This window comes from Gobius niger (assembly GCF_951799975.1).
Source record: "Gobius niger genome assembly, chromosome: 2".
NCBI classification, from domain to species: domain Eukaryota; kingdom Metazoa; phylum Chordata; class Actinopteri; order Gobiiformes; family Gobiidae; genus Gobius; species Gobius niger.
In genome coordinates this window covers 41,032,138-41,046,128 of record NC_136853.1, presented here as the reverse complement: position 1 = coordinate 41,046,128, position 13,991 = coordinate 41,032,138, and the positions used below count along the sequence as shown (strand labels likewise).

General features: G+C 40.9%; 1 protein-coding gene and 1 long non-coding RNA gene across 3 annotated transcripts in view; one reads left to right on the top strand and one right to left on the bottom strand.

Annotated features, from left to right (window-relative positions):
- The window catches only part of ptprz1b (protein tyrosine phosphatase receptor type Z1b), a 112,131-nt gene that overhangs the window by 45,064 nt on the left and 53,076 nt on the right, over window positions 1–13,991 (bottom strand). The gene's annotated exons all lie outside the window — the stretch shown is intronic.
- Window positions 1–13,991, top strand: part of LOC306960204 — a 50,136-nt gene that overhangs the window by 30,053 nt on the left and 6,092 nt on the right. The window lies entirely within an intron of this gene.

The window sequence follows — 13,991 nt, the reverse complement described above, 5'->3', positions numbered from 1 at the left end:
TATTGCCATTAGGTTTCATTTGCTTCGTACATTTATCGACATTTGATCCATAATCTCTGTGGATTAGATGAGGCATTTCATCTCAAAATAATCTTTGTTGATGGATCTTACATTGCTGGCTAAAAAGGATTCCCCCTTACATAATCGACCACACAAAGAGCAAACCCGCACACATAAATCTACACAGAGTCACCGCAAGACAACAATGAAGTCTGGTTTACAGAAACCAGGCCACGTCTCTTTAATTCCAATCAGTTTTGAGCAGCTGCTGTAACTGTCCACTGTCACACATGAGTGGACAGTATTGGTGTCTATTGGAGTTTCCACATGAGGTCACAGCGGGGGACGGTGACACTTCATCTGACCTGCTTCGATTCAACACACAACTTCACCCGTCACAGGCCAGACAGAACAAAACCACTGCACAACAACTGGCCATGGCAAACCAGCTACAGGCTCAAGTATTACTGGAAGAATGCTGCTTCAAAGAGAACCTCTAAACCCCCGCCGAGTGCATTTTCTCTAGTTTGGCTTTACCCAAATCTAAAAGCTTCTCGACTGGAGCTTACAGCCTATAGGCCAGTGCAACGCCTCAGATGAAAGACCCACAAAACTCATCCAAATGGATCTTTTTCTTTGTGCTGTGGTCACTTTTTTGACATTTTTTTCCTTGTTTTTGTCTCATTTTTGTCGCTATTTTGACACTTTTTTCAAGAAGTGGGTAATGCCAAACTGGAGATGTGCTGAGTTCAGGTGGGGATTAAGAGGTTCAGCCCTGTATTTTGAGGTCACAAAGTCGTGATGTAGTTCAGAGGACAAAAACACAACGGAATAGAATCCAGCCAACGTTTACGTAAGGCAGTGGTCCTCAAACTACGGCCCGCGAGATCTCTGACTTGTAGAGCACAAATACCTGAGTATGGCAAAAAAAGTAAAACAAAGTAAGTCTCTAGCCCATTCCAGTGCGGAGTTATGATTTTTAACTAAATCACCAGTATACTCATTCCAGCCACTAGGGGGCAACTTCCACACGTGTCCAGCAGGGCCACTGACAACATAAACAACATATTATAGCCACGTGGTAAATGAAGCTTACCACAGTGAATGAATAATGACTACAGTGAACTTTGAGAAACTTGTGACACAGGCTTGTAAAGCGCAATACAAGTGTAAGCAGTTATAACTTTGGTCACATTACGCAATGATGTTTTATGTGAAAATAAAAATAAATGGAAATTTTGGCCGGTCCTCGCTTATTTGAAGGACTGTTTGAGGGTCAAGATGTGGTATTAGGGTTAGAGTTAGAATTGGGTTTTAGGATTTAGGTTAGTGTTAGGGGCCCTAGGGTTAGGGTCTGGGTAATACATTATGTCTATGTGTGTCCTCACTAAGATAGCAGTACAAGATTGTGTGTGTGTGTGTGTGTGTGTGTTCTTGTAATAATGACATTGTGAGGACCAGTGTGTTTTTAACCAACAGAGTGAAGACATTTTTGGAAAATTAGGACATTTTGGGCGGCCTCACTTATTTGAAGGACTGTTTGAGGGTCAAGATGTGGTTTTAGGGTTAGAATTGGGTTTAGATTAGGGATATAATTAAGGTTAGGGTTAGGGTTAGGGTTCAGGGTTAGGGTCGGGGTAATACATTATGTCTATGAGTGTCCTAAGATAGCAGTACAAGATTGTGTGTGTGCGTGTGTGCTATGGGGAGGGGGTAGGGTGAGTATGAGTGTTATTGTCTGCTTCTATTTGCTTGGGTGGTTGGTTGGGTGGGTGGTCAGGAATTGTTTTTAATCTGTAAAGCACTTTGCACTACAAACTTGTATGAAAAGCCTTCTATAAATTAAGTTTTGATTGATTGTTCCTCCTCACACACAATATACAGTATTACTATATCAAACCCTTTCTTCAGTCAGCCCGTGAGCGTCCTTGGGCTTTTATATTGTTGTAATTATTATATAAATAGGCAAAAATGAGAGAAAAAAAATGGCTTTAGGAGACACTTTTAGATCAGCCTAAAGCGTGTTTGCCTCACTTTTGACTATTGGGGAAGAAACAATGATTTACCACATGAAACTTAACAGGAACTCAATACAATCACACTGTCGGGGGGATTAAAATAAGATAATAAGGTCCGTGTTTTGCATGACTTTGACCTAATCATTTGCATTTGTCTCAATGTGAGTGAACTTTCCAAATTGACAACAGGAACAAAGGATAAAACGAAAAACAAAAACATTTCCCTCGTCCGAGTTTCGACCTTTAAGGAGAAACAGAACGCAGCGTGAGTCTCTGCGCCTCCATTAAAATAAAACAGGGCGAAGTGAAAATGGCAAATGAGTTTTGAGACAGGCCGTTACCATGGAAACCAGGAGCTCAAAGATTTGTGGGGAAAAATAATCCCAAAGCTTCACTCTTGCTTTATTTAATGCGGAGACAAACATGCGTCTGCTGTAGTAAAACATGCAGAGTGTAGTAGTTGAGCAGTAATCAGTCACGTTTAACTTTCTGAAGAAACTGCACTTCTCAGAGTCCTTTTACTCGTAGTTACTGAAATACTATACGCTTCAGTAAAAATATTTATGATTTGGAGTCACTGTAATCTCATAAATGAATGCCCAATCTATTTCCAAAGAATAGACCACAAAAAGGAAAAAAAAAAATTATGACTCGGTTGGAAATCGGAATAGGCACTAATAGTGTGTTCCAGGCAACTGATATACGTTTTTAAGTGATGATGTCATCGCTTCACTTCCGGTCCAACGGAGCTTCATCCGTATTCACTATAATGGGATTTAGCTGATTTTAACCTGCTGTAGAGCCGACGACAAGGGTCTTTCTAAACATCTGATCACAAAGAAATTTTACATTTACTTTGGATTGCTTTTCTGGCATTAATTATCAAATTATTTCTTTCATACACAGCGAAGGCTTATTTTAAATATAAAAAAATCTTCATTTTACCAGGAGAAATGGTGAGATATAATAAATAATAATAATAATAATAATAATGCATCAGTTTTACATAGCGCTTTTCTGGACACTCAAAGACGCTTTACATTGCATTATTCATTCACTCCATACTTGGTGGTGGTAAGCTACTATTGTAGCCACAGCTGCCCTGGGGTAGACTGATGGAAGCGAGGCAACCAGTCTGCGCCATCGGCCCCTCCGACCACCACCAACCACTCACTCACTCACTACATTCGCTAGGCTTCCTGGTGTTACCAAATGGTCTCCCATCCAAGTACCGACCAGGCCCTTCCCTGCTAGCTGCAAAGGTCTGACAGGATTGGGCATTGCAAAGGCGGTATGGCCACAATATTTAATGATTAATTTTAATAGATATATTGTTTGAACTAGGTGTAAAACAGTTTTTGGCTTTTTATTGGCTGTTATTTCAGCAGGAGATTCAGATAATGCTGCGTTTTTTGCTGTGTTTATCAGTGGAGCTCTCAACAGTTTGGACCCGGAAGTAGTTAACTACTGTGTGTGACAAATGCATTACCTCCTGCTTGTGTTAGGGTTGGAAAGCTGCTCGAAGTGGCACTTATGGTGCGTTCCAGGCAACTGGTCACTGGTATTTTGCCCACTTGAAAGTTACCAGTTACGACTTCAGTGCGTTCCAGGTGATTGAAGTCATACGTAAACAAAACTGCTAAACAGTTAGCTCATACGATGCTAACGTTGAATATATGAACGTTTCTTCAAACCAGATCTAATTACAAGCATGCGACATAACGTTATGTTAAAGCTGTGACCAAAAGTAACGTTCACATCACTGATGCAGTGGTTTTGTTACAGTTTTAACATTAGCTGCGCTTCACCACTGGGGGCCCCATTACCGTCTTCATCTCGTATATGAACTTATAACAGTCTTCAGGTTTCTGAGTTTACAAGTTGTAATTACCAGTTCGAGCGTTCCAAGGCATTTTTCCAAGTAGGAAGTGGTACATTTACCAGTTGCCTGGAACGCACCGTTACAACTTGTGAACTCGGAGACCTCCAGACTGCAACGAGTTCAGATACGAGATGAAGACAGTAATGGGCGCCCCCAAGTGGAGGAGCAGCAAATGATAAATCTCTAGCAAAACCACTACATCCGTTACATGATGTTACTTTTGGTCACAGATTTCAATATATATTTGGTTCCATATTATATATGGTATGTCGCATTTAAAAAAGAAAAAAATCATATCATGTTAGCATCGTATGAGCTAGCTGTTGTAGCATTAGCCGTTTTGTTTACATACGATCACCTGGATGCTCTGAGATCGTAAGTCATGATTTTTTAGTGGGAAAGATGCCTGGAAGCACCATAAGGACTCACAGTGGGAACAACTAAGCTCGAGCGAGGTTTAGGTTTAGAAGCAGCTAACTGACTGAGTAATAACGCTCATATTTATTCAAGATTAACATATAAAGAGAACTTACTCAGTAGTGCAAAGGCATGTCTCGTCCACACAACTGTGTCGGCTGCATTTAAGGCAGCTTGTGTTTTCATTTTATTTTACAAGAGACTGGAGCTGTAGCTTTGATACTTGTAGTGTCCCCTTTGTTGCATATATTCCACAGTGCAACTCATTTCTCTTTGATCTGAAGGTTATCGCTCTGGTATTGCATCAAAATGACATGTGTTACTTCTTAGCTAGCACTTGCTGAAGGGGCGGGGCTTTTGCACATGGTCTATTCCATACTCTGAGGTTTTGGATGGACAGGCACGGATGGTCAAGACATTTATTCCTTTTTTCTTTTAGACGCTCACACAGTATTTTAACAGGCAGGAAACATATTCTTTTTAAGTTCACCTTTTTCTAAACTGCACCACTTTACAACCTCCTTGCAGACTCTGGGTAAGAGCTGGTCCATAGCAACGGGGGAGAGAAAAAAAAAAAAAAACGCCCGTCGTACATTTGGACATTCGGAAAACGTTTCTTTGAATGGAGTAAAGCTGTGCTCACTGAACGTTATCATGTATTTCATTCCTTCTAATACTTTTTTGTTGTTGTTTATGTGACACTATTCTGTCTATTTCAACATAAATCCATGCTCTTGCTTTGAGATCCATAAAAGCGTCATAAAGCTTGTCATGTCCTTTTGATGTAATAAGAGTTTGAGGAAGAGGAGAGAGCAAACTTGTACTTATAGAGAGAAAGGGACAAAGCTGAGGGGAGATACGGCAGAGAACACAAAGGCTGACGTTAAAACAGATCGCTTTACATGAGACTGAACCAGGGGGAGATTGACAGCACAAAACAGACATTTGCATTCGAGAACATGGTCTTGCTTCATATAGGAGGAGGTGAGAGAATGACTGACAGCTATAATTGGGAGGAGACATAAAGACCATTCAATAACAATGGCAGAAAAGACATGTACACACGAAAAAGGTGTCTGTAGATTCGATCGACTGTCACCTGCAGATGCTTTGATCAAAAAAACACCTTTACCTTTGATCAGAAATGTCTAAATGCACAGTCAGAAAAGAAAAGACAAGTGGGAATTTTGGTTTCTGTTTTTAAAGACTAATCTCGACTATATATGAATAGATATAGGAGTGATGGAGGAGGATGTTTCGGTGAATGGCAGCTGATGTATGAACATTTACATCACTGATCTATTGCAGCACACAGGGAAGCAAACCTCTGTCTGTAAACATTGTTTTTGCCCATCAATAGAATTAGTGTCATCATATCAAACCTGTCACCTGCCAGTTTAGGGTTAGGTGTAGGTTTAGAGTTAGAGTTAGTAATTATGCACATCCAAGTCTCAAAGCGGACTGACAGGAGAGCGTACATACCTTATGCCAGTGTGATATCTCATTTGAAAGCCAAGACCTGCTAGTTTCTAAAGCTATGGGCCCGATCTTGTGTTTCTAAATGCAGACTAACTTTAGCGTAGCTTTATGAAGTCTAGGCGTTAATTCAACCTGGGAGACGATTTTCAGCATCACATACCTCCAGCCAATGATCGCTTCCGAGAGGGCCACACCTCCACCTCAGCCATCAGTGTAAGAGCCGCACCTCCATAGCAGCCAATCATCGCCCTCGGTCACGCTTTTAAGCCCCAGCAATCATGGTTCGATCGCTTCCCAGCTGCGCTGCGACCCACCTCCACCCCTTCTCCGCCTCTTCCATCCATGGCTTCTCCCTGCTGCATCTTCACGGGTCTCCCATACCACCACCAGTGTCCAGGCTCCGGGGGAAGGCATCCCTAACTACAAGCTGTTTATCCATACTGACTTTCATACATCGATGTTACCGCCGGGGTCTGATCGCCAAAACTAATATACATGTCAATAAATCTTCCTAATCACTGCTTTTGTCTGTTTGAGTCTATCCAGGTTGAATTGCGCTGAGCAGAAGCGCACTTTGAGACCTTGCAGAGCCAGACTTGGCGCTGTCAGTGGGCAGGACAGACTCCCGTGGCAATGTTATGTAGAACAACCTTCGTCCTCCAACCAGACTCTGATGGTGATGGCCGAGTGCCGACTCATGCCACTGCGGAACAGGCTCTACACCGGACACAGTGTTTAACTCAAGCACTTAGTTTGACCAATAGAGCTGATAAAAGCCTAAGCAATGCCCTCTCGCCAAGGCACTATTTGACTGAAATGGTGCAGTGGAACAGCAAGATGACAATATCTGGCCCTATGTGAAAGATCTGTGGGAGTGAAACAAAACTTCAATCACATTTCCTAACTCTGACCCTGAACCTAACCCTAACTCCCTGATCGAGGGGACGGCAAGTAACAGGTTAATTTATTCATGCATGTAAATATTTAGGAGATATACGCTGTGCTCCAAATTATTATGCAAATTGTATTTTTGTGTCAAAAAGGTAAAACATTTTTTTGGCTGGTATTGTGTCTCGGGGTTCTATCAATCACTGACCCGAATCTCAGAGACCTGGGATGATTAGTTTTCAGGTTAAGCCCAGTTAAGAGAAAAACTACTGAAAAAGGGTGTTCCACTTTATTAAGCAGATCATCATGTTGAAGCAATATGGGAAAGAAAAAGGATCTCTCTGCTGATGAAAAGCGTGAAACAGTTGAATGCCTTGGTCTAGGTATGAAAACCTTCGATATTTCATGAAAGATTAAGCGTACTCATCATACTGTGTTATAAATTCACATCTATTTATAACTTCATATGTTGGAAGGCCCCATCCTTTGTGTGTTAGGCTGAAGTCATGAGCAGGTGTATTCCACAGACTCAAATCCTCAATATGAACAAAACAAAAACATGTTAATGATGGAGGCCATTTATGAGAGCTCTGTGTTACGCAGAGGACTCAAGTTCCAGCTGTCGCGCGCGGGACATACCCGTTTCATCATCGGAGGGGGATTTCATCGGACATCACTGGGATTTCACCATCCAAGCCAACGTCTGGTATATCTGGTCGCCGTGACGATCACCAAAAACTGCCATGAGGAGGCTTTAAGACGACTGAGAATTTACACTTTATTACCCAATAGTGATATAAACAAATAAAGTACTTTGAAAATACACAAAATATTATCTATAAATCTATATAATATAATTTAGGTCTATAATGCACAACAGCGTAAGTAAAAACTGTAAACTCACTTTTGATCAACTCACATTTAACTAGAAACTGCAATACTCGTCTGGGAAAGTCGTAGTTTGGTCTTTTCCCCCCATTTGCACAGGATTCTTTTTTATACTTTTACCAAATAGATGCAAACTTCCTACTAATCAAGCCATGATGAGTGAATGAAATTGAGTTTGACTGACAGCGTCCTCTTTTAGCACACTGCAGAAGCTATGAATGTGGCTCCAAATCACACTCTGTCAGACACCCCTCCATTCGTCTCTTGTCATCTTTCGGCGCTAAAAACAATCCACGAGATTTCACTGAATAATGTAACCGTGGAGTTTTTTGGTCCCTGTCTGCTCCTGTTTGCAGAAATAGCTGAATACGTATCAAATATTAAACTCCCAGAAGCTGGTGGACCCATGCACGGAGCTGTATGCAGATCTACATTATCTCACGCAGCAGCTAAATATTTCAGCTTCTCCTGCACCTTGCCAACAGTTCAGATTTCAATAATGTAACGGGGCCATCACTGTTCAAGATGTAGGAGTGTTTTAATTGATGAGTCATGACCTTAGAGCAGGGGTGTCCAAACCTTTTTCACCGAGGGCAGCATATTGACATGTATACAGCATTAGGGCCACAGATCGATGGTCAGTGTATTCAAACATTCAACTGCAGTGCATTTAAGGAACAGGCCACAGTTTTTCCAAACTGAGATATGTTCTTACCTGAGCTTAGAGAAGTTGATGCGTACTTCAAACAGGGTGAAGTGTTTCCTATTTAAATATGTTTACATGAGTATTTACACGATCCAAGTCTAGTTACACAAAATTTGGGGTACTATATTGTAAGGCGTAACAGATACAGACGGCATGACGTCACAGAAGGGGACGTGGCCTCGCTGAATCATTTGGGAAACACAATCACGCTTTTTCACAGAAAATGGCTCTTTTTAGCCAGTTTTTTGCAAAATATAAAGTTATTTATCACATACACATTAAAGTCAATGAAGTGCTTCTAAGGTGAACTTATTTACCACACAGAAATAAAGTCAAGTCTAAATTGGGTCCTTATCGATGTTTATTCACAGCAGAAAAAACGGCAGTCGTAGCTAGTGTTAGCATTCTCCGTTATTTATGTATTTATGGGCTGTTGAACCACTTTGCTCATAGAAGTCGTAGCAAGTGCTACGACTGCCGTTTTTTCACTTCTACTGAACAATCTCCTATGAGAAAATATACATATGGGCCCGATTTACACTTTATGTGTGATAAATAAGTTCATATAATATAAAGAGTGTTATGTATTATGTTTCCCAAAAGATTCTGCTTTCCCCCTCAGTGAAGCCACGCACCCTTCTATGACGCGATGCCGTCTGTGAACATAACACCTTAGGAGCGCTTCGACGTCCGCGCAGAGAATTCTTATTTATGATTTAAGATATTACTGCGTGGACGCTTAGAAAATATATATGTTTAATTTTGTGTTCTTGGATTGTGTAACTACTCATGTATCCATATTTAAATAGGGGAAAACGTGGAAGAGCATGGTCGCTTCTAACTTCCCCCTGTTAGATCCCATACATGAGAGGAGGAGAGGCTAAATGCGAACAACATATTTGGTCTTTTTGCATGACTGAGCGCACACACAAAGACCAGACAGGTACTCATCAACTCGTCTAAGGTAAGAACATATCTCTGGAAAAACGGTGGCCTGTTCCTTTAAGAAAGGTTTCAAACTGTGCCCCACACCTTCATTTAGGCTCTGAGCAATAATTCCACATCTGTTTTACAATAAATGTTTCTTTTTGAGGTTTTAATTGTGTGAAATTATTACGATTGCAGTGTAAAGTACCATCTCTGGGGATGTGCGCCAATAAAGCACCGTGTTTGACCCCACTGCCGCACTCTGGACATGTCTGATTGAAAACACCACTGCTTTTATTGGGCAAAAGTTTCCAGAAAAATAAAACAACCCTTCATAAGGCATGTTACAAAAAACATTTTCTATCCAAGTCAACTCTATGAAGAACCTATTTTTTTTTACTATGACTTTCCCCAAAAACCCTTCATCTGACTTCTGCAATCACGCTAGGAGGCAGACAAAATTAAGTGCAATAGGGAATAACTCAAATGTCACACAAGCCTTCATGAGGATGACCTTTCGCTATTCACGTTTTGCATTCATAGCGGGTCTACCCCAGTCTCTCAACATCAAATCAAAGGCTTAGCTATCAAGTGTTTCAAGCCTATTTGATATTAGCAATTTCAAGCCCTTCCTGGCACATCGTTTATCCAGGCTCGCGCCACAAAGAGCGAACAGCGAACCGTGATCCACATAAGTGACCTAAAAGCACCACCATGTCAAATTTGAGATGTTCCTTTCATTGAGCACTAAAAACATTGCATCAGGCTTTTAATATTATTACTAATGTGCTAAGTGTCGATTTCCTCCCACACCCTCGGGGCAGATTATGACGTAAAAACTGAGGAGAGCCTGCAACTGACACGAATCAGGTCGTCCGTCTTCCCAAAACTGTGCTCCTGACAAACACTTAGCTCAGAAGTGCTCCTTTGTCTGAAAACTTCAATCTTTTCAATCCAGAAAGGCCTGGTTTATGAATGAATGCATGAGACGTACAGACAAAGAGAGTCTCGAGCCGACGAGATCTGAGCCAATGTATTATGAATGACAGAGGGAAATATTGTACAGAGATGCGTGTAAATGGTGTCTCTGCTTTAGCGCGGCAGTCTTTGGCTTTAAAGTCTACACTGTCGTTTACTTTGATCGCAAATGGCTCCATCAACAAACAGGACATGCAGGATTTTTAGTTGCCTCATAAAATATTTACTGACTGTGGCGATTGGACTTATTTACAATGTTTTGGAAATTAGATGCCTCAGACTCTAAAGAGACAATAATGGACATAATGTTGACTGTAAAAAGTTAAAAACATTTTCCAGCTACGTTCTTGGCACATGTTGTATACATTTTGAAAGGTAATATCTTCTTCATTTTTCCTTCACTGTGGATTCAGCATGTGTATGAATAAGGCCGCCTTTACTTATCCAAAATGCTGCGGCTCGAGTCCTGACCAGAACCAGGAAATACGACCATATTAGTCCAGTGCTCCGGTCTCTACACTGGCTTCCTGTCACTCAGAAGTTTAAAACAGCTCTGCTCGTGTATAAGTCTCTTCATGGTCAGGCACCAAAGTACATGTTACAGCCGTATGAACCACTTTGGGCCCTGAGATCCTCAGGGAGGCGTCTCCTGTTGGTTCCCAGAGTCACCACCAAACACGGTGAGGCTGCGTTTCAGTTTCACGCAGCAAAAGTCTAGAACAGCCTCAGAGGATGTGAGACAGGCCTCAACTCTGACTGTGTTTAAGTCCAGGCTGAAAGGACACCGTTTTACTGCTGCCTATGGCAATTGATTGTATTTTAACACATTTTAACATATAGATAAACATATTTTTAATGTAACTTTTTTAATGTAAATTTGATTGTGTTAATGCTTTTTATTTTTATTTTTTTCTTGTGTTTGTCTGGAGTTGCTGTGAGGCACATTGAGTTACATGTACAAGAAATGTGCCATACAAATAAACTTGCCTTGCCTTTACTTTCCATCACAGTGGTCTTTAAGAGGCTCCATGATCAATTGTTTGGAAGGTTTTCATGGCTTTCACCAGAAAACCTACAAAACCTGGAGCATTGTAGAGGTGACGCGTAAACAAGCAGCAACTTCCCTCCGCCTTGGTACAGCTGCGTTTTTTTGCCTTTTTCTGCTAACTGCATTCCACATTGTTTTACTGGATGTTTTTGTTTGTTTTTGTGGGGTTCGACTGTTTTTTTTTTTTTACTGCAGAGAGTCCATAATGGTCCTGAAGAAATCAGCTTTTTAAAAGGAAACAAACAGCTAGCTTTTGAGCTAAAGACATTTGAGAGCCACACATTTCTTCTTCTGAAACACTGAAGAGGCACCAAGAGCCCCCCGTACCTGCAGCATAGCGGAGGCGTCACAAGAGGCACTACAGGAAACAAGAAAGGAACAAAAAAGGAGGTATCCTGGCAAGACTCACAGCTAAGCCACACATGCCTTCGATTGTTCAGGCTAATTGAAGAATAAACAAATGAAATGCTACGCTCTTCCTAGCAGATTTTTTCTTCTTCTTCTTCTTCCTCTCTCTCTCCTTCTCCTCCTCTTCCTCTGCTTCTTCTTCCACTTCTTCTTCTTCTTCCACTTCTTCTTCTTTATTCTTCTCCTCCTCTTCTTCACCCTCCTCTTTCTCTCCTTCTTCTTCCACTTCTTCTTTGTAGATGGTAAAAGACTGTTGTGGAGCGGAGGGAGCTGCGCAGGAGGATGAGGCAAGAGGAGCAGACCAGTGCAGGACACCATGCTCTGAAACGGGGACAAACCCAGGAAAGCCAGGTTTCCTCTGGTTGCTATGGTTTCCCCGATCACCAAAAACATACTGGTCAGGTTGGTCCACAGTGGCAGCGGCTCAGGACTAACACCTGAACACTATATCGTTGTGCGGTTCTATAATGACAAATAAAGCACTTGATGCACTTAATGAATATGATTAATTTAGTGTTAGTACTTGATGATTAAATATCGCTTAATAAGGTGTAGCTATTATAGACTCTTCTCTAAGATACAAATACATTAACTGTGTTTTGCAGCGTCTTCCGCCCGTGGAGAGGCTGAGAGCGGAGACCGAACTCTGTGACGGACGGCGCAGACAGTCAGTAAACAGCAGCAGTGATTGTGTTGTGTTTTCGTGACTTTGAACGCCTCACGTCTCCAGAGGCACGAGGGACAGACCAACTGGAGCAGAACTGAACAGGCCTGCGGTCTGGTGAGTCAGAGGGAAGCGGAGGCCAAGTGAACGCGACGCGACCCCAAAAACAAGGGACAGAAGGAAGAGGAGCAACATGTCTGAGGGCTTTCTGCTCGTCCGGATGCTGCAGCTACAAGTGTTTGTTCTCGACCCAGTAAACGTCTGGCTTCGTCTTCAGACAGAATAATTGCAGAAACCAAGGATTTTTGAGGCAAGTGGGCTTTGATTCGCAAAAGATCAAGAACAACTTTGATATCAGGCTGATTGGACAAACGTGACACTTAAACAGATTAGATTAGGCAAAATATTTACTTACAGATGTGTAACATTGATGTGGTTTTACTCGAATGGAAGAAAATATGCTGAAGGAGAGAAGTATTTGGTGTACTGAAATATTCGGATTTTTGTCAGTAGTGACCGTGACCGTGATCGTATTTGAGAATTTGAATAAACCATTGTAGAACAAGGAATGATTGATATTGAAATATTCTTTTATGATAAAAAATACCAAACTTAACTTAACTTAAAATATTTGTCCCTGATAGACTTAGAGTGGGAAGAGTGATAGATAATACAATCACACAATTGCAAAATAATATCAAATATCAAACCACTCAATTACTTTAGAAAGTAACCCAGCTAAATGTACTTGAGTAAATATAATGATACTATTGGCCACTGACTGAGACCATGTGGCTAAATAAGGTTAAAGGGATGTTTCAGGATTTTTGACATAGGGCCTCATTTCCTAGTTATCTAGAGTGTTGCTGATTTCTGTAGATATTTTTTTGTAATTCATGCAGTTCTTATATTTGAAGAGTTTAGTGGTGCTAGGCTAGTGCTAGGCTAGCGCATTTCTATGGTATCAGCGAGCCTGTAATAAAAACAGTCTGACCCGCTCCACAGTGCACCTGAGGCAAATCACTTATAACTAGGGCTGCAACTAACAATTATTTTGTAATCGATTAATCTATCGATTATTTTTACGATTAATCGAGTAATCGCTTGGCTGTGAATGGTGTAGGAAAATTCTAATTTTTCTATTTTTTTTTAATCACATATAGCTTAAGTGGCGCTGCTTGAAGTTGTGTTGATGGAGTAAACTAAAGGGAAATGTTTGTTGGAGGCTCTATTCATGAAATTTATAATGAACAAAATGTACACAGACCCAAACTATATAAACAAAGTAGGAGTTCATCAAAAATACTAAATTTTTATGTCATTTTTGCTCCACTTTAGTCTGTGTGAAACAGAAAATGATTAATCAATACAAAAATAGTTGTCGACTATTTCAATAATCGATTAGTCATCGATTAATCGACTAGTCGTTTCAGCCCTACTTATAACGCCAGACGAATTATATAAATGTCTGTGTCGATAGAATAATTTTAACCATTTTGCATTTAATATAACTTATATTTGAGCAGCATCAGCTTCGTGGTTGTATAAGCTACGTGGCGGCGGAGTGATCTGCTAGAAAATAGTCCCTCAAAATGCGATCATTCAAGCTCAGTTATATTCCAAAAATTATTCTATCGTCAGACATTTATATGGTCAGTCTGGCGTTATAAGTGATTTGCCTCAGGTGC